This window comes from Marmota flaviventris, chromosome 4, assembly GCF_047511675.1.
Source record: "Marmota flaviventris isolate mMarFla1 chromosome 4, mMarFla1.hap1, whole genome shotgun sequence".
Taxonomy (NCBI): domain Eukaryota; kingdom Metazoa; phylum Chordata; class Mammalia; order Rodentia; family Sciuridae; genus Marmota; species Marmota flaviventris.
The window spans coordinates 124,133,740-124,155,287 of record NC_092501.1 but is presented as its reverse complement, the minus strand read 5'-3'; positions in this window follow the sequence as shown (position 1 = coordinate 124,155,287).

The window sequence follows — 21,548 nt, the reverse complement described above, 5'->3', positions numbered from 1 at the left end:
CTACCCTTTTTTTGCCCTTCTTTAAAAATAGGTGCCTCTAATTGGCAGAAGGCACCGATTCTTAGAATAGTGTTAAAGGTACAATTCAGCGTCCCTTACCTTTCCGCCAAGATTATGATTTAACAAATAATGAGCAGCTAAGGTATGGAAGGCATGTGATATGATAGTAAAGGGGAAAAAAAAAATCCAGCCTCCTCAGAATAAGAGTCTCTGTAGAACTGGCTAAGATGAAAAAAGAGGTCCCCCTATTATTGTTCAGATGATAAGTGCTGAAGAAGCTTTGCATGAATGACAGAGAATCTCTTGGAGGTGGACACCTGCTTTTTCTTGACCAGAGACTGGGAGCACCAGCCCAGAATAGGATCCCATTCTCCATTATCCCTGGGAACTGTTCTTGTTAAATTGGTATTTTCATTGGACATTTTTTAAAGAACTTTGAGTGGTAAGTGGTATCCCTAATCGAAGGTACACTATTTACCTTAAGCAATATATAGGTCTTTTAGTTATTAAAGTAAGTTTAATATATTTACTCCTGCTTTTATAGGCAGTGTTGAGAATTCAAATTTTTTCATGCAACAGTAGTGGCAGTAAAGGACAAAAAGAAAATATTTCCAAATAGTGAAGTTGTTAGGGAAGAGAGTTTGTTAAATTGTGTTTACAGTCCTTTCACTTTCTGGTACTAACTTCATCTGTCATTTCATTCTTACTCATCCTACCCCAGTGATTTTCAGTCCTGGCTACACATCAGAATTAAATAGGAAATTAAAAAAAAATAATAATGCAGGGAACCCCACCCCAGATAAACATTGAATCAAAATCTCCTAGAGTTAGTCCTGGCATATTTTGTTTTTCTTTCTTTTTTTAATCTTTATAGATGGTTCCGATGCATAATTAGGATTGAAAAACTGCCTTCTTCCCAAGCCATTCAAATAAAGGCTGTTCTGTGGATAGGCCACATGACTTCATCTTTACATTTGCTGTTTGTTCTACTTAGGACACCCTTCTTTTTGTATGTGTGGTTAGCTAGTAAATGCTCCTTATTCTATCTTCAGGCTCAAATATAGCCTTCTTTGAATTCCCATCATAGATGCAGAATAGTTTCTTTAGCATTTTGTTCACATACCAGAAGCCCTGTTGTAGATGCAATCCAGACCTCCATCCAAATAATAAATTGAAAAAATTGGTTAAATATTGAATTGTAGACTACCACTGGAGCCAAGATCCAGCCCAGACTGCCCACACAAGCTCAGGTTCCAGGCTCTCAGTAGGCCCGGTTCAACCCTCCCCCAACAGGGCAGACACTGGATAGAGCCTACCCTCTGGCATAAGATTGCCCCTTCCGGTAAAAATGGGAGTTCATAACCCAGTTGAATCAAAGTGTGAAATATGATATATCAAGAACTATATAATGTTTTGAACAACCAACAATAAAAAATTTAAAAAAAAAAAAAGATTGCCCCTTCCGACTAGCAGACTACCACTGGAGATCAAGCCCAGCGGCCCAGACCCACCCACTCCAACTTATGCAGGTCCCAAATCCAGGATGCAGTAGCATCCATTGAGGGACACCAGCAGGGTCTGGAAACCCAACATCAATGTAAGGTACAGACAATCTGCACAGGTAGTACAAAAATATAGGGAAGCAACTGTAATATCTCTGTAAGAGATACAACTGTAACTCTAAGATCCATGGTGCAAGAAAGGAAGACACATGGACAACATGAAAAAACAAGGGAGGAAAGTGCTCCAAACAAACCAGGACAGTATAATAACAGAACCCATGGACAGTGAAGTTGATGAAATATTAGAGAAGGGGTTCAGAAGGTTTCATAAATAAAATAATATGTGAATTAAAGAATGACCTAAATGAGAAAACACAGGCAAAGATTGATCACTACAACAATGAGAGCAAATACAGGTAGCAAAAGATTACTTCAAGAGAGAGAGACTCTGAAAAAAAACAAAAACCAGAAGTCCTTGAAATGAAGGATACAATAAATTAATAAAAAACTCAATAGAAAGCATAACCTACAGACTAGATCACTTGGAAGAAAGAATATCAGATAATAAAGATAAAGTATACAATCTGGAAAATAAAGATGATCATACAGTGAAGAAAGTTAGAAACCATGAGCAGAACATTCAAGAATTATGGGACATCATCAAAACACCAAATCTAAGAGTTATTGGCATAGAGGAAGGCACAATCTCTCCTATGAGATAATATCAGAAAATTTCCCAAGCATGAAGAACGAATTGGAAAACCAAATATAAGAGGCTTATAGGACTCCATATGTATAAAATTACAACAGATCTACACCAAAGCACATTATAATGAAAATCCCTAGCATACAGAATAAGGATAGAATCTTAAAAACCACAAGATAGAGGAATCAGATCACATAGGGGGGAGACCAAATTGTATCTCAGCAGATTTTTCAACTCAGACCCTCAAAGCCAGGAGATCGTGAAACAACATATACCAAGCTATGAAAGAAAATGGATGCCAACCAAGAATATTATATCCAGCAAAACTAACTTTTAAATTTGATTATGAAAGAAAAATCTTCCATGATAAACAACAGAACATCATCAGCAAAATATTCCAAGAAGAGGAAATGAAAAAATAAGGCTGAAAATCAGTAGAGGGAGGGATTACACTAAAGAAAATCTAATCAGAGGAGAAACCAAGTCACAACAAATACCAAACATAAACAAAAATGGCTGGGAATACAAACCATGTCTCAATAATAACCCTGAATGTTAATGGCCTAAACTCACCAATCAAAAGACATAGACTAGCAGATTGGATGAAAAAAAAAAAAAAGACCCAACCATATGCTGCCTCCAAGAGACTCATCTCATAGAAAAAGACATTCACAGATTGAAGGTGAAGGGTTGGGAAAAATCATACCACTCACATGGTCTGCAGAAGCAAGCAAGTGTTTCTATCCTCATATCAAATAAAGTAGACTTCAAGCTAAAGTTAATCAAAAGGGATAAAGAAGTACACTACATACTGCTCAAGTGAACCATACACCAACAAGACTTGACAATTATAAATATATATGCCCCAAAACAATGGAGCGTCTATATTCATCAAACAAATTCTTCTCAAGTTCAGGAGTCAAAAAGATCACAACACAATAATTTTGGTGACTTTAACACACCTCTTTCATCAATAGATAGATCTTTAAAAAAAAAGCTGAACAAAGAAACTATAGAACTCAATAATACAATCAATAACTTATACTTAACAGACATATACAGAAAATTTCATCCTTCAACAAGTGAGTACACTTTCTTCTCATCAGCATATGAGTCCTTCTCTAAAACAGACCATATATAATGCCACAAAACAACTCTTAGCAAATATAAAAAGGTAGAGATACTACCCTGCATTCCATCAGATCATAATGAAATAAAATTAGAAATCAATGATAAAATAAGAAATGCTACTACAACACCTGGAAACTACATAATATGTTAATGAATGAACAATGGATGGCAGAAGACATGAAGGAGGAAATTAAAAATATTTTAGTATTGAATGATAACACAGATACAACATATAGAAATCTCTTGGATGCTCTGAAAGCAGTTCTAAGAGGAAAGTTCATCACATGGAGTTCATTCCTTAAAATAAGAAAAAGTCAACAAACAATTGACTTAAAGTTACATCTCAAAGCCCAAGAAAAAGAGAACAAATCATCACCAAAAGCAGCAGAAGACAGAACATAATTAAAATCAGAACTGACATCAATGAAATTGAAACAAAAGAAACAATTGAAAATATTGACAGAACAAAAAGTTGGTTCTTTGAAAAAAAATAAATAAAATTGACAGACCCTTAGCCATGCTAACAAATTGAAGGGGAAAGAAAACTCATATTACTAACTTATATGATGAAAAAGGAAATATCACAACAAACACTACAGAAATACAGAAGATAATTAGAAATTATTTTGAAAACTTTTATTCCAATAAAATAGAAAATATTCAAGGCATTGACAAATTTCTAGAGTCATATAATTTGCCTAAATTTAATGAGAATGATATATACAATTTAAACAGATCAATTTCAACCAATGAATTAGAAGACACCATCAAAAGTCTATAAACCAAGAAAAGCCCAGGACTGGATAGATACATAGCCAAGTTCTACAAGACCTTTAACGAAGAACTAATACCTTCAATTTATTTCAGGAAATAGAAGAAGAGACAGTACTTTTAAACTCATTCTATGAGGCCAATATCACTCTGATTCCAAAACCAGGCAAATCACATCAAAAAAGAAAACTTCAGACCAATATCTCTAATGAATATAGATGCAAAAATTCTCAATAAAATTCTGTCAAATCAAATACAAAATATAACAAAGATTGTGCACCATGATCAAGTGGGGTTCGTCCCAGTGATGTAAGGTTGGTTCAACATATGGAACTCAATAAATGTAATTCATCACATCAGTGGATTTAAGAACCATATGATCGTCTCAATAGATGCAAAAAGAAGCATTTGACAAAATACAGCATCCCTTCATGTTCAAAACACTAGAAAAATGAGGGATAACAGGAACATATCTCAACATTGTAAAAGCTATCTATGCTAAGCCCCAGGCCAATATCATTCTAAATGGAGAAAAATTGAAAACATTCCCTCTAAAAACTGGAACAAGACAGGGATGCCCTCTTTGACCACTTCTATTTAACATAGTTCTTGAAACACTGGCCAGAGCAATTAGACAGATGAAAGAAATCAAAGGGATACACATAGGAAAAGAAGAACTCAAATTGGCACTATATGCTGATGATATGATTCTATACCTAGAAGACCTTAAATGTTCCACCAGAAAACTTGTAGAACTAGTAAATGAATTCAGTGAAGTGGCAGGATCTAAAATCAACACTCATAAATCAAAGGAATTTCTATATATCAGAGAAAAATCCTCTGAAAGGGAAACAAGGAAATCTACCCCATTCTCAAGAGCCTAAAATAAAATAAAATACATGGGAATCAACTTAATGAAAGAAGTGAACGATCTATATAATGAAAATTACAGAACCCTAAAGAAAGAAATCAAAGAAGACCTTAGAAGATGGAAAGATCTACTTTGCTCTTTGATAGGCAGAATTAATGTCATCAAAATGACCAAACTTCCAAAAGCACTATACAGATATAATGCAATTACAATGAACAAATGACATTCAAAATCACAATGACATTCCTCATAGAAATAGAAAAAGCAATCATGAAATCAGTCTGGAAAAATAAGAGACCCAGAATAGCTAAAGCAATCCTTAGCAGGAAGAGTGAAGTTAGTCAATCCCCCCAAAAAACAAATGCCGAATCTTTTCTCTGATACAAGGAGGCTTACTCATAATCGAGTAGGGAGGGGGAACATGAGAGGAATAGATGAATTCTAGATAGGGAAGATCAGAAGGAGGGAAAGGGCGGAGGCAGGGGATTAGCAAGGATGATGGAATGTGATGGACATCATTATCCAAAGAACATATATGAAGACACAAATTGGGTGTCAACTTATTTTATATACAGAGATATGAAAAATTGTGGTATATATGTGTAATAAGAATTGTAATGCAAAAAAATAACAAAGTACATATGAAAAGACATGAATTGGCATGAACATACTTTATATACAAAGATGAAAAATTGTGCCTTATATGTGTAATAAGAATTATAATGCATTCCTCTGTCCTGTATTAAAAAAGATAAAACCAATTAGAAAAAAACAAGAATAAAATGTTCCAACAGGTAAAAACAAACAAAACAAAACAAATATCCTTTGGAAGAGTGAAGCAGCTAGCATCACTATACCAGACCTTAAACTATACTACAGAGAAATATTAACAAAAACAGCACGGTATTGGCACCAAAACAGAGTGGTAAACCAATGGTACAGAATAGAGGACACAGAGACTAACCCACAAAACTACAATTAGCTTTTATTAGACAAAGGGGCCAAGAACATGCATTGGAGAAAAGATAGCCTCTTCAACAAATGGTGCTGGGAAAACTGGAAATCCACATACAACAAAATGAAATGAAACCCCTATCTCTCACCATGCACAAAACTCAACTCAAAAAGGATCAAGGACCAAGGAACAAAACCAGAGACTCTGAATATAATAGAAGAAAAATACCTAATATCCATCATGTGGGATTAGGCCCAACTTCCTTAATAAGACTTCTGTGTGTGCATAAGAATTAAAACCAAGAATCAATAAATGGGATGTACTCAAACTAAAAAATTTCTTCTCAGCAAAAGAAAAAATCTGTGAGGGGAAAAGAGAACCTACATCTTGGGAGCAAATCTTTACCCCTCACACATCAGTTAGAGCACTAATCACTAGGGTATATAAAGAATTAAAAAAGCTAAACACCAAAAAAACCAAATAACCCAATCTATAAATGGGCCAAGGACCTGAATAGATACTTCTCAGAATAGGATGGACAATCAATCAACAAATATATCAAAAAATGTTTATCATCACTAGCAATTAGAGAAATGCAAATCAAAACTACTCAAAGATATCATCTCACTCCAGTCAGAATGGCAGCTATTATGAAGACAATAAGTGTTGGCCAAGGTGTGAGGGAAAAGGTACACTCATATACTGCTGGTGGGATACTGCAAATTGGTGCAGCCAATATGGAAAGCAGAATGGAGATTCCTTGGAAAATTGGGAATGGAACCACCATTTGACCCAGCTATCCCTCTCCTTGGTCTATACCAAAGACTTAAAAACAGCATACTACAGGGACACAGCCATATCAATGTTTATAGCAGCACAATTCACAGTAGCTAAACTGTGGAACCAACCTATATGCCCTTCAGAAGATGAATGGATCAAAAAATGTGGCATGTATACACAATGAAATATTACTCAGCAAAAAGAGAGAATAAAATCATGGCATTTGCAGGTAAATGGATGGAGTTAGAGAAGATAATGCTAAGTGAAGTTAGCCAATCCCCAAAATCCAAATGCCGAATGTTTTCTCTGATATAAGGAGGCTGATTCATAGTGGGATAAGGAGCAGGAACATAGGAGGAATAGACAAATTCTAGATAGGGCAGAGGGGTTGGAGGGGAAGGGAGGAGGCATGGAATTATTAATGATGGTGGTATGTGCTGATCATTAATATCCAAATTACAGGTATGAAGACATGAATTGTTATGAATATACTATGTAAAAGACCAGAGATATGAAAAAATTGTACTCTATATGTGTAATAATAATTGTATTTCACTCTGCTGTCAAATATAAATAAAAACCCCAATGTTGGCTAGCTAAATGTGCAATTAAAAAATTTAAAAAAGAAAACATTGAATTGTATACTTTATTAGGATTAACTTTGTGTTATATAAAGTATATCTAAGTGAAACTTTTTAAAAATAGAAACAGCAGTTAAACTAGAGAGTCATGAAAGAGTAACATAACAAACTTTTATTTTAACCTAAAACAGCTGTAAGCTCATTTTCCAATCTATTAAGAAAGCCCAGGGCCTTTTATTTGCACATGGTCTAATGATTGGAGTTCTGCATTTTATCTCTTGCATAAACCATACAGCTAACTCACTAGTTAGATTTCCCAAGATTTTGTTCCCCTAAGAGGAGAATAATTTAAAGGTACTTGTGAAGCAATCTGAGTGTAATTTTAATCGTTATAATCTTCAATAGTTATCGCACACAGCTTTATTGGATCTTTCCAAAATATTAAACATAGTTTTAAAGAAAAAACAAACGTTATTTCATGCTATTTCATTTAATTATATAATTTTAAATTATGTTATAAAATCACTATATCAAATACAAGTGGCATAAACAGATTGGAAACAAACACAAGTACCTCATAGGACCCTACATCTGGTAGTGCAGAAACAGGCAGCCTCGTTGAAGAGTACTTTGGTATCCATGAGCATTAAGCATGATATGGGAATTAGCCACTTAAGATTTACAAAAGAAATAGGGTTAATTGCTTAGAGATCAAATGTAGATAGGCTAGGAGAGCATCTACTCTGCTTCTCCATTTTAATTATTTGACTATATGTGTTCTTCCTCATAGAGATTTAGAACATTTATTCTGAAGACAGAGATTGGGCCTATCTTTTCAGGGGAACTGCTGGGGAAATCCCCAGACATTCTTGCCCTAACATGCAAATTTCATGAAAACAAGTGAAATTTTTAAAAATTATTAACAGTTTTTTAAGGCATTTGCACTACAGTTTATGAATCTTTAATGAAAAGGCCATGTAACAGATAAATTTTACCTTCTTAAAGCTTGAACTAGTTTCCCAGGGCCGTCATACCAAATTACCACAAACTAGATGGTTTATAATAACAAAGTTCCCTCACAGTTATGGAGGCCAGGTTATAAAACAGAGGTGTTGACAGGACTGTGACTCTTTGAAGCTTTCCTTGCCTCTTCTATTTTTTGGTGGCTCCAGACATTTCCAGCCTGGTGACTACCTGACTTAGGGGTCTGTGCCTCCATCTTCACTTGGTCTTTCTGTGTGTCTGAGTGTTAGAGTCTGTAAACAAGTCAGGATGGCGCCTGGCATTTTGCCAGAGGGAGTGATTTGTGAAGTAACGCCAGCGAGCCATTAAGTGTGGTGATTCCTTATTGGTTGACTGCTGTATTTATTTTATGTTAATTAAGATAAGCTGTGTGGAATGTATATATACCCCTCCTGTCCTACAATAAATGGCTCCTACTCCTGCTGTATCAATCTACACAAGTTCCTCGTCACCCCCCGGCAGATGGTGGCCCGTATGGGGAGCCCCAGGACACTCGGGGGTAAATGACGAAAAAAAGCTGCCCGTCCAAAGATAGGACGGGAGCAAATCTGCTCGTCCCTAGGCAGATAGGGCAAGAGGAAAAATGGCCATTTTGATAAAATGGAGAAGATTGATACAGTATGTTTGTGTCTTGTTTTGTCTCAGTGTATTGTATTGTTTTTGTGATGAAAATATGGAAGGGGTGTTAAGTAAATTGATAATGGAAAGAGGCACCCCAGTGGAACCAAGAGCAATTAGGGCATGTGTTGATGGAAGCCCAGGAACTCTAGTCAGAAAGAAAAAGAAAGTTAAGAAGAAGAAGGATTATCAGAAAAAAAGTTGCAACAAAAGGCTATTACTGAATACTTTTCAAGCTAGCTGCCTGCAGAACTTACCTGGACTATGATTTAAGCTAGCTGCCTGCAGAACTTACCTTTACTGTGATTTAAGCTAGCTGCCTGCAGAATTTACCTGGACTGTGATTTACCTGGACTGTGAGTTAATCTATTGAGACACTGCTTTACCTGGACTGAGACAACAAACTGTATCTTTGCTAATGGTGTCATTGCTGGTATAATTTTTCCAAGGGCTTCTTGCATGGAGCCATCAAGTGGCTTGGTATTGTGACATTTTGTATCCTACCCTTCTGCTTGTAGCAGATTATTTATGGTGTTTGTGTAAAAACCACTATGGTCATTATTTAAATTAAACAAAAGGGGGAAATGTTAGAGTCTGTAAACAAGTCAGGATGGCGCCTGGCATTTTGCCAGAGGGAGTGATTTGTGAAGTAACGCCAGCGAGCCATTAAGTGTGGTGATTCCTTATTGGTTGACTGCTGTATTTTATGTTAATTAAGATAAGCTGTTTGGAATGTATATATACCCCTCCTGTCCTACAATAAATGGCTCCTACTCCTGCTGTATCAATCTACACAAGTTCCTCGTCACCCCCCGGCATCTGAGTATCAATTCTCTCTATATATTTCTCTTATAAGGACAGTTTGAAAATAAATGGAAGATCAACCAAATGAGAACAAGCAGAGACTAATTGTTCAGAGGTTGCAAGGAAGTCAGCTACCATCTGCATTTTAGCTGAATCAGAGGCAGGAAGTGGAGTGGGTATGACTTGATTGTAGGTATAGACATAGGGAAACTACAGGCAGGCTAATTAGAAGTGAAGCATCCAATGTGATTCATCAGGGGTGTATATTTGGTGTTTTCTGGTTGGTCCCAAGTTGGAAGCAGAGATAAGAATTAGGGAAAATATCATCATTAATCAGGGAGTGACTATTTGGGGGCACTTGTTATATTTGGTTTCCTGGGTTGTTACTAGAGATAGTGTTCTGACTTCCTACATGTCTGATTTATAAATAACAAATTGGCTTCTTGACTGCTTACTATAGATAGTGAGTTGGCTTCCTGGGTAAGTTGCTACAGATTGTTTCTCAGAGTTCTGATTTTTATTTTAATGGTTGGGCCATTGTATGGTTACATATTTATTCTTACACCTGCCATTGAATTTAGGGCCCACACAAAATCCCTTAACCAAATCACATCGGCAAAGATCTCTTCTTCTTCTTCTTCTTTTTTTTTCCACATAGGGTAACATTCATGGGTTTTGAGCATTAGGACACGGACAGACATATCTTGGGAACCACCATTCAAACCACCAAAAACTCTTCTTGGGGCTGGGGATGTGGCTCAAGTGGTAACGCGCTCGCCTGGCATGTGTGAGGCCCAGGTTCGATCCTCAGCACCACATACAAAACAAAAGATGTTGTGTCCACCGAAAACTAAAAAATAAATATTAAAATTCTCTCTCAATTCTCTCTCTCTCTCTCTCTCTCTTTAAAAAAAAACTCTTCTTGGTTTAGAAATGATGCTTACTTGTTCAGATTTTTAAAACAGAACAAAACAAAAATCTTGTCCCTTAGTGTCCTAAATAGGCAGGGGAGGTATGACTAGCTTTTACCAAAGACCTATTATTTCTATCACAAAGGCAGGGATATTTAAATTGCAATGGTTGCCTGGGCATTCTTTAAAGCATGATTGGAGTTTCAGACCAATGCCTTTATGTCAACACTCCCAAATGAGATGTTGGTAGATACTAACAAAACATGTCTATATATTGAGAGGAAACTCTACTTTTGGTAGAAAGCTTGAAGCAATGTGGATAACATATGAATACTGCCTGCATTATCTTAGAGAGCTAAGGAACAAAACAAACCTTTTCTGTTTCTTTCTGTTTACAATATCCTGAAATTGTAATTTCAGTGCCTGGTCATAAAAGGGAAAAACCACTAGTTTCAGTAAATCCTAACACTGGGATATAATAGCTATCTAATAAAATTTTAATGATTTGATTTATTAATTCCTTTTGGATGGCGGCTAGCTATGTTCTAACTTCACTTAAAAACATGTTTGAAAGTTCTGGTCTGGGGCTGTAGCTCAGTGATAGAGTGCTTGCCTAGCACATGTGAGGTGCCAGGTTCAATCCACAGCACCACATAAAGATAAATAAATAAAATTAAAGTATTGTGAAAAAAAATTCTTTAAAAAAAAAGTCCTTTAGTCTTGGCTCTGAAGTTCAATTCCCATTGATTTATGCAATTCCAATGAATTATCAGTAGATGGCAGTACATTGTTTCCAATCTATTGTAGAGATTCTGAAAAAGCTCAAATACCCAATTTTACAGCATATATCCTTTTATGATTAGTTGGTTTAAATAAATGCCATGCAAGAGTTCTTCAGCTTACATTGCTTTAGAAATAGGGATCAAGAAGTACCAGTAATTTTATTATTTTCATTGAATAAATCTATTTGCTTCATTCTTTAAGTTACTTCATCAAATATTCTAGGGAATACAAAAATGAGTAACACATTGTATTTGCCTTTTTGCAGCTTATAGTCAAAGAGGAAAGATAGTATAAAATAATGAAATTAATAAGAACAAATATGTTAAATACTCACCATGTGGTGGGAATTTGCTGAGGGCTTTATATGCATTATTTAATTTCATACATTGTCCTTACAGTAACACTAATGAGGCAGGTACTATTGTTTCCATGAAGAGATAAGGAATCTGAGGCTAAGGTTAGAAATAATTTACCTAGTAAGCTATAAAGTGGCAGAACCTCGAATCAAAATAGCTTTATCCTACTCTAGAACCTGTAATGTTATCTATCATCATTGTGAGACAGAGAAACAATTGAGTTAAAGACAGAGATCATATATTCCCAGAAAGATTAAGAAAGGTCTCTTAAAATGCCACTCCAAGTAGAGTTAAAAGATTGGTTTTGATGTTGACATGACCAGAGAGTGTCATAGAGTAACACATACAATGTGTTACTCATTTTTGTATTCCCTAGAATATTTGATGAAGTAACTTAAAGAATGAAGCAAATAGATTTATTCAATGAAAATAATAAAATTACTATATTCTGTCAGAATAGGGTAAATTGGAATAGAGGTTGACCACAGTTAGACACCTATTCTGTGCCAGGAAGTAGTGGGTCTCAGTTCTCATGGAGCTTACATAAGTTGAAGGATAAAGAAAATATATAAATGTAAAAGATGTCAGTGGTAACGTAACAGATGTCAGTAATAATAAATGCTATTAAGCAAAGCAAGGAAACAGAAGATGAAAGAATAAGGTCATGTTTTTAAGAGCATTATCAGGAAAGACTTCTCTGCTAAGACAGTTATTTGGGGGTGGGTAAGGAAAGATTACATTCCAATAGAATTTAAAAATATAATCAATTAATGAAAAAAATTGCATGTATGGTAATAAAATAATCAAGATACTAGACTGTCTCAAGTATAAGACAATTGGGGCAACATCCTTAGACAGCTTACCTGTGGGGTGTCTTCAAATATTTCCCAAAGGGTTTATGAAATGACAACAATGATCTCTCCTTTATGACTATCTGGGGGCAGGTCTGGTTGAATTGCCCTGAAGTTTCTACCTTTCTAGATACCTCTTTGATAATTAATCTGGAGGTTTGGCTTTAACAAGAAAAATAAACTTGTAACTTACTGAGATGGAAAAAAAGTATGAAAGAGCAGCTTTAGTGGTGGTGATTGAGTGGAAAAAGGAACCAGAATTCAATTTGGAACATATTAATTTGAAATGCCTTTTAAATTCCAAGTGGAGATAACAAGTAGTCCATTTGGCCTGAGTCTGTACTTCAAGAAGGACATTCAGTCTACAGATACAAATTTTGGAGTTGTTAATCTACAAATGGATTTTAAAGCTGTAGAACTGGATAGTGGGTGGCACAACCAGTAACATGTATATGAGAAAAGTAGATGAGAACTGAGCCCTGAAACATTCCAACAAGTGAGAAAGATGAGAAGGAATCAGCAAAAGAAGCCAAGTGTGGTTTTTCAGAGAAGGTGGTCAGATCAAATTTGTCAAATGATGCTATTAGGTCAAGGGAAAGGGAGATTGAACTTACCCATTGAATGTTACAACATGGAAGTCAGATAAGAGCTTTAAAAATGTAGAGTGGCAACTGTTTGATTCTACTGGTTTCAAGTAGAAATGAAGGGAAAAGAATTGAACAGAATGTATTTGTTGCCTATACATGGGAACAAAAAATGGTTGATTAGCTGACAGGAGTTACAGAATCAAAGCAAGGGTGCTGGTGTTGGTAGGTGGGAGTCATTCAGGATGACACATATGGCCAAATAAAGAGGGGAATTATGTTGAGGGAACATTCAAACAATGTCCTTGAAAAGATGAGAAAATCCAAGAGCAGAGGACTGGCAAGGACGCTTTATTCATTGTAAGAAAAGGATAGACTAGTATGGGGGTACAGGTTCAGAAAGACTAGTAGATGAATAATTTAAAACCTCTGATATTTTCTATTATATGATATTTTTATTATCTGATATTTTCTATTATCTCAGTTAAATAGGAAGGTAGGTTATCAGCTGAAAAGGGAAAATAGATGTGGGAGGTTTGAAGTCAGAGGAGGAATGAACTAACCATCCATAAAATTCGATAAATTCTAAGGGTCTACAATCCAGGGCCCACTTGACATGAATTGCTTTGAATTTAAAAAGAGAACATAGCACATTTGTGTTTTTTTTTTTAAACATATTCAGCTACTTGAGCATAAGTGAAGCAACTGTTTGGATTTTTCCAGGAAGAAGGTCAAGGAAAGGGCTCTAAGGGAAGTGGCCGGGGTGAATGCAAAGGAATCTAACCCAGATAAGGAGGTAAGAATACACAAAGAGATGAAGGATCAGGCAAAGATAGAAGTGTTAATGGATTGGAAGTCTTGGTGTGATTCAACAACTCTTAAAATACTGAATGGAATGAATTAGAAAATTAATTTCAAATTGCATTTGAAATAATGTATGAGGTACTATTATAATCTGTGGGTGGCTGGGGAGAATGGATGAAAGAAGACATCAAGGAACTCAGGCCAGGGTATTTGATTTGCCATCTGTGTGACATGGAAACTCCAGGGAAATGTAAAGGGGAAAATGATGCAGAAACAGTCAGAAGTTATAATCTAGGAGTAAGGAGGAGAGAAGTAAATATCAATAACAACAATGCAGGTAAAGCTTAGTATGATGGCATGAACTTCAGAGAAACCAGAGGTTTTAAATAGAAGAGAAGGATACTAGTTTGGCAGTGCCTACAGGGAACAGGAACAATGCCTTACCTACAGATTTAGTAATGATTTGAGGATGAAGAAGCAATATCTTTAGATTTCAGTTAAAGCCAAAAGGTGAAGGGAAAGTTCACTGAAATTGTGAAAGATAGGATTTTTGCTGAAGATGGACCTTAATTTCAGAGACTACAATGAAAGCATTATAAAAAGGTTGGGGAGTAGGTAACACAACATCAAATTCAGGTACTTACCAATTGAATATGGATGGGTCTTCATGACCAGGAATGAGCCCTAGGGAAACAGAGTATAATGGGAACAGTGATCACAGTGTCTTTGATTATGGAAATGACACTGATTTGGAGGAAAGAGAAGGGACTCACAAGAAAGCAATTTAGCTAGCAAGAACTTAGGAGGAACATGCAGAACTCACTGGGTTCCCTCTTCAGTCATGGAAATTATGATATTGAGGCCAGGGAAAGTCTCCAGGAGCTGCAGCAGCTCCATCCCTGCACTTTATTGAAATATTTCCCCAAAGAAGAAAAAGGTGTAGGAAAGGGAATAGAAAAAAGAAAGTTGGGGACTGGGAATATATGGGGATGTAGCTCAGTGGTGGAGTTATGTTCTTACTAGGCACAGAGGCTGCAACTTCAATCCCCAGTAATGGAAAAAAAATTGATTAAAGAAAAACAGTGACTACAAAAGAGTAGTTCAATTTGATTCTGGAGGGATAAAGATATAATTCTGCCCTTAAAATATATTCCTGGTAGTTGAGTTTAAGAGCATAAACTTTGGAGCCCAAAATAACTGAATTTAAATCGCATCTCAATAGCTACCTGGATTCAATTAAGTTTCTTGATCTATTTGTGCCTCACTGTACATGTCTGTAAAATGAAATTATAATAACAATGATAATATCTACATCATAGAGCCAATTGAGTTAGTATTTGTAAAGTTCTTAGAATACTGCCAGGTACAACATAAACACTATGCAATATAGTTTTGTTGTCATTATTGTTGTTGTTGTTTTATCTAAACCACTCGTAACAATGTCTGGCATAAAGCAAGCACAATATAAATACTTATGGAGAGAACTGTCTGAAAGTATAAAGGTGCTGCAGTCTGGCTAGGCACAAAATCACGAGCCACTCAAGCAGGAACAAACTTTATTTTTTGAAACTGCCGCCAATGTTGTGTACGCCTCGGGAAGATTGCCGATCCACACACGCGGTGTTCTCCCCGAACCCCCAGAGGAAATTCCTCCCCCAGAACTCCCTCCTACTGTACTTCCCCAACCAATGGGAACTCTCCAGGAGTCCCATAGCAGGCCAAGGTGAACAGCAGGAGTCCAATATCCATATGAATGCAAATCTTAACATAATCATATCATCTCAATGGCTAGCTGGCATCACCTTTCAACCAAAAATGCCATGCATCATATACTTGGCTGACTCTTAGCATCTCCCCCCTTCTGTTTAATTAAGCAACAAGCAATGTGGCTAGGGACCATGCCTGTTAGGTTTGTCCAATTCAACATATGGTTCTTACCCGTCATCGGAAAACTGACTTCTAGGCATCAGCCTCCTGTCTTAGGTTGATAACACTGCAATTGGATCATACCCGTCACTGACTACCGGTCCAGCATATAGCCATACTTGTGGATAGGCCTATGCACCAGTGGGGGGGTGAGGTTCTTTGCCTCACCTCTGTTGGCCCCCAAAATTAGACCATCACTAGTAGAAGGGAGGAGGATACAGAAATGCCATGACACCAAGTCAATTGATGGCTCCTAGGAAAAATTGCATCACTGGTGACACATCAGCAAAGATACGCTAGCACTACCATAATTCGCTGCATCAACAGATAGATCACAATGCATACAAGTGATACATAGTCCAGGCAAGTTCTGTAAGCAGTTCAAAGAGGAGGAATCTATCAATATGTCAATATCCTCCCAAAATAAATCGATTCATTGATTGAGCATTACTTGTTGAGTTATTAATCATTGATGTATCAGTTTATACAGTTTGTTGTGATAACTCTCGAAGAAGTTGTAGTTTGGTTTCATCTTTGTCTTCACCGGCACTGGGATGAAAATAGGAATTCTGACAATGATGCTAAAAAAAAAATATGTAACATTTCAACAGGTACTAAGAAAACAATTTTTAGAACAATTTACATTATCCTGAACAGAATTATTAAATATAATGAAAAGGAAAGGTGAAAGTAAACAAACAGATCTGTTAACCTCCTATTTGTTCATATATTAAAACAATCCTCAACAGCTGTTTACCCAAATTAAATTAAACTATTAAAATCACGTGAATAATAACAAAAATTAGGATCCATATTCATGAGTGCTCCTCATATATGATATATGGACATACGCACAAACAGACATACAACACAAAACAGAAGTGTGCACATGTAACATACAACACATAAGACAATAGTAAAGGCCTTGTAGCTTTACCTAGGTGAAATCTCCATTGCAATGTTTAAAAACTCCACAGTCAAAAAATAAAACTGATCAGAAAAACATTAACCTAGGTCTGTATGAGCTCAAAAATAAAATAGAACTTTATGATGTGGGAAAAAGCAATAATAAAATAGATATTGAAAAAAGCATCCTGGTTAATCACTGTCACAGATGTAAGAATAGCCAAGCTGGAGTTCTGGATATCAGCTGTTATGGATTTGAGTCAAATCATCTTCCTTTTGGTCTGTAGAAATTGTTTTGGTTAATCTCTCTAGAATCCAAATCGGCTGCTGTTCTCCCTGTGGAAAAACACAAACAGAGCCCCGACTCCAGACAATCACTGGGTCAGGACCTTTCCATTGTCCTGTTAGAATATCCTTCCAAAGTACCTTAGTCTTATGTACATTTTTTGGATACAAATGTCTTTCCGCAGCACTAAGCCCTGATGAATCCAAATTTAAAAAGTTTAGAGTAAAAAGGGTTATTTTAAGTTTATCTTTGGGGGATATATACCCCTTTCCAATTCCCTCCTTTTGTTTTAATAAGTACATTTTAATAGTTTGATGAGCTCTTTCAACTATGCCTTGTCCTTGTGGATTGTATGGAATTCCTGTTATGTGAGTAATGCCAAATGATGAGCAAAATTGTTTAAAAGGAGTCCTGTAGCAGAGGTGAACAGCAGGAGTCCAATATCCATATGAATGCAAATCTTAACATAATCATATCATCTCAATGGCTAGCTGGCGTCACCTTTCAACCAAAAGTGCCATGCATCATATACTTGGCTGACTATTAGCATAAAGGCATGCATTTTCACGTTAGGTAGGCAGAATTAAGGATGTTGTCTGTGAGCATGAGAGGCTAACTAAAGAGTTCAGGAGAAAATCAGATTTGGAATTGTTAGCACTGATCTGGGACAGTTCTGTGTGCTAGGAGGAAAGGACTTAGAATAATGACATGAATGGAGTAAATGGACTCAGCATCAGGAAAGACTTCAGTAAAGTGGTACATTTGAGGTGAGATATGAAGGAAGTGACCTGAAGAGACAGGAAAGAATCATAAATTCTCAGGGGTGATTATAAAAATCTGCTAGTTAAGCTCTCAGACTTTCTTTTGCATGGTAGGATATTCTGAATAGACTTAAATCTCCCCAGGTAGGAAGCAATTTAACTATGTTTTTCTCTCTTTTTGTTTATATATCATGTTTTAATCCTTTAAAACATGTGTGACTAATACATGAGTATTTTGTCTATAATTTTTAGAAAACATATTTAGTGATTTTAAACATTTACTAGCATGTTTCTTACTTTATGATATTTCTTTCTTTCTTTTTTTATTCTTGCAAAGCTTGTAATCACCTGAGTACAATTTGTGAAGATGCACAGTTTCTATATAAATCAATGAAGAATTTTTTAAGAAGGATCAGTCATCTGAATAGAAAAACCCTTATGTTTAATGGGAGATGGCAACTTCCAGTTTCAAAAGTACTTATTGACATTGGATTCCATTTACATATCATAAAAAATTGAACCATTTTCTCTGAGTAGGAATGGACAGGCAGATTTGGAGACCTTTTGTCCTAAAGCCAATAATGCCCTTACTTCTGCCAACTCAGCATTGTTATGTTGGAACAATTTTCTCTTCATCTTTCAATGGAGAAAAATATGTACTCCTTCATCTTATCAGTTATTCCTAACTCAAGTACACTGGCACATGATTTTCAACCTGCTTAGGTCTTACCCTGACCAAAATGACACTGGACAGGAGTGCTATTAGAACTGATTCTCACCAATTGTGTGTGTGTGTGTGTGTGTGTGTGTGCGTGTGCGTGTGTGGTAATTATTACAACAACCCTATGAGGGTGTAGAGATGAGGGCACTGTGAATCAAAGAAGAAAATTATTCCAAGTCATAACAGCTGAAAAGCAAGAGAACCAAGATTCAAATATGGTTCAACTTTCCTTCCCAAATCTCTCACTTAATCATTGTCTTTTAATTACTGGTACCAGGGGTGAAATGTCATTGCATTCCTGTGACATGTTTGACAATTTATAACAATATAGATGTTTTTGTAGGAATAAAGAAGGTGAGACAGACTGTGGAAAAGAGGAGATTACAGACAATGAGAATGTCAGGAAGTAAGGAAAGGAAGAGTGAAGGAGTTCCTAAAGAAGGTAGTGAATCAATCTTAAGAAATAAACAATTAAAAGATCATCAACAAAAATTGTACAAAAGGATAATTATATTAGCAGGAATAATAAATTAAAGTAGAAGGAGGCAGTTATATTTCACCAGGAAGAAACATACTCAGTGTTTAGAAAAGGCATAAAAACCTGAAAATACAGGCTTATGTTTAAAATCCATCAACTATAATTGCTATTGAGTTGTTGTGGTGGCGCTATAATTATAGTATATGTGCAAGTGGTCCAGATAAAAAAATATTAGGACAATCAAAATATTTATACTCTTCCATAAAAGAACAGTTATGGCATTTGCAGTAGGCAACTTTGAATTTCCTACTATTATTGTCTTTGATTTTTGTTTTGTCTAGAATCAGGGAGGATTACCAATCCTAAATGTACTTTTCTTATAAATCAGAAAAAAACACCCAATTTTTCATGTTCCAGTAAAGAAATATAAGTGTCTTAAAATGTCTGTATTTAGTTCTTCTCATACATTTTATTCTTTTGTCTAACTGTGGGTAAACAAGATATACATCATCATTAACTGAAGTTGTAGAGCAAGTTGCAAAACAACAACAATCATAAACATCAGAAATAGAAAGAAACAAAAACGTTCTGTTTCATTTTCAGGTAACTTATTTCATATAATATTTTAAATGTCTTCAAAATATTATTAGTTTCAGAAGGTTTTAAGAGAACTCCATATTGGGAATCAATTTCAAATTCCTACTCATTCTTTCAGTTTTTCTGTTCTAAGTAAAATCCATATGAGTATTCCAGGTTTATGGAATATTTTATATTTCCAATACAGTATAAAGATTCACCAATGTCATTGTAACTATAGAATAAGTGTATGAAACCTAACATGTCATATAGAATCATTTTAAATTCATTTAATTTGATAATTTTTCCTAAAATACTGAATTTAATGAAGCTTACATTGTAAGCCAGTGTTTTAAAAGGTATGGCTTGTGAAAAATTAGTTGTCAGTGAACATTTCAAGCACCCTCTCCCTATCCCTTGCCTTCTACAATATATTCAACAGCCCACTATCAGGAACATGGAAGCCATTCTTGGTCTTTGCATGCAGCATAACTAAATGTAACTGCATTTTGTGAATATGACTAAATAAATGAATATAAAACCATTGTCTTTCTATATATTGGCAGAAATATATAAAATTCTATAATTTTCAGAAATTAAAAATTTAGAATAAATGCCACTTACAATAATACCAAAACTATGAAATACTTAGCGATCATTTTGACATAAGGTTTATCAAATCTATATGTTGAAAATGCAAAATAATGATGAGAAAAATTAAACAACACTTAAATAAATGGAGACAGACAGTATGCTGTAAATCAGACACCACTGCATTATGATGTCAGTTCTCCTAGGTTTACTTATAGATTAAAACTAATACTAGTCAAAATACCAAAAGGTTTTGTTGTTGTTTGCTGGCTCTTTGTGTAATTGACAGGCTGATTTCTAAAAGTTGTATGGAAATACAAAAGAGGACCTAGAACACCAAAATAATTTTGAAGAACAATGTTGGAAGTCTTATACTACTTTGGATATTTTCCAACACAACAAACAATTTTCTGATTCCCCCAATCCCAACTGCATATTGAACAGTTCAATTAAATTCTTATATTATTTGGGTTAGCATCAGATCTCACAAGTTAAAGGAATCATCCCCACAAGGCTTCCCGATTTCCAATGTCAATTATAATTCCCAGACTACTTACACACTCATCTGACCAACTGACTATAAATCAGGGGTATTTTAGTCAGTTTTTTTTATCACTATCATAAATACTTGAAAAAATAACTTAGAATAGGAAAGCTTTGTTTTGGCTCATGGTTTCAGAGGTTTCAATCCATGGTCAGCTGGCTCCAAGGCAGGAATGTCATGGAAGAAAGTGTGGCAGAGGAAAGGTCCTTATCCCATGGCAGTCAGAAAGCACAGAGAAAAGTAGGTGCCTAGGATGGATAGTCCCCAGGGCGTGCCCCAGTGATCTATATCCTCCCAAATGCCCCATCTTCCTTTAGTTTCTGCCACCTCCCAGTAGTCCATGCAGCTGTCTGTGGATTATTCCCTCCATGACATCAGAGCCCTCACCATCAATCATTTTCCAAAAGCCCACCTCTGAACCTTGCTGTACTGAGGACCAAGCCTTCAAGAAATGAGACTTCAGGGAAAATAAAGATCCAGACCACAAAGAGGGTTTCTCATGTCTACCCCCGATCCATACTCAAGGCTTAATAATTTGCTAGAGTGAATCACAGAACTTAGGAAAGCAGTTTACTTACTATTACTAGTTTATTATAAAAGATACAATTCAGGAACAGCCAAACCGAGAAGATGCACAGGACAAGGTACTGGGAAGGGACTTGTATAGAGCTGTCATATGGAGCACACCACCTTCCCAGAACCTGGATGTATTCACCAACCTGGAAGGT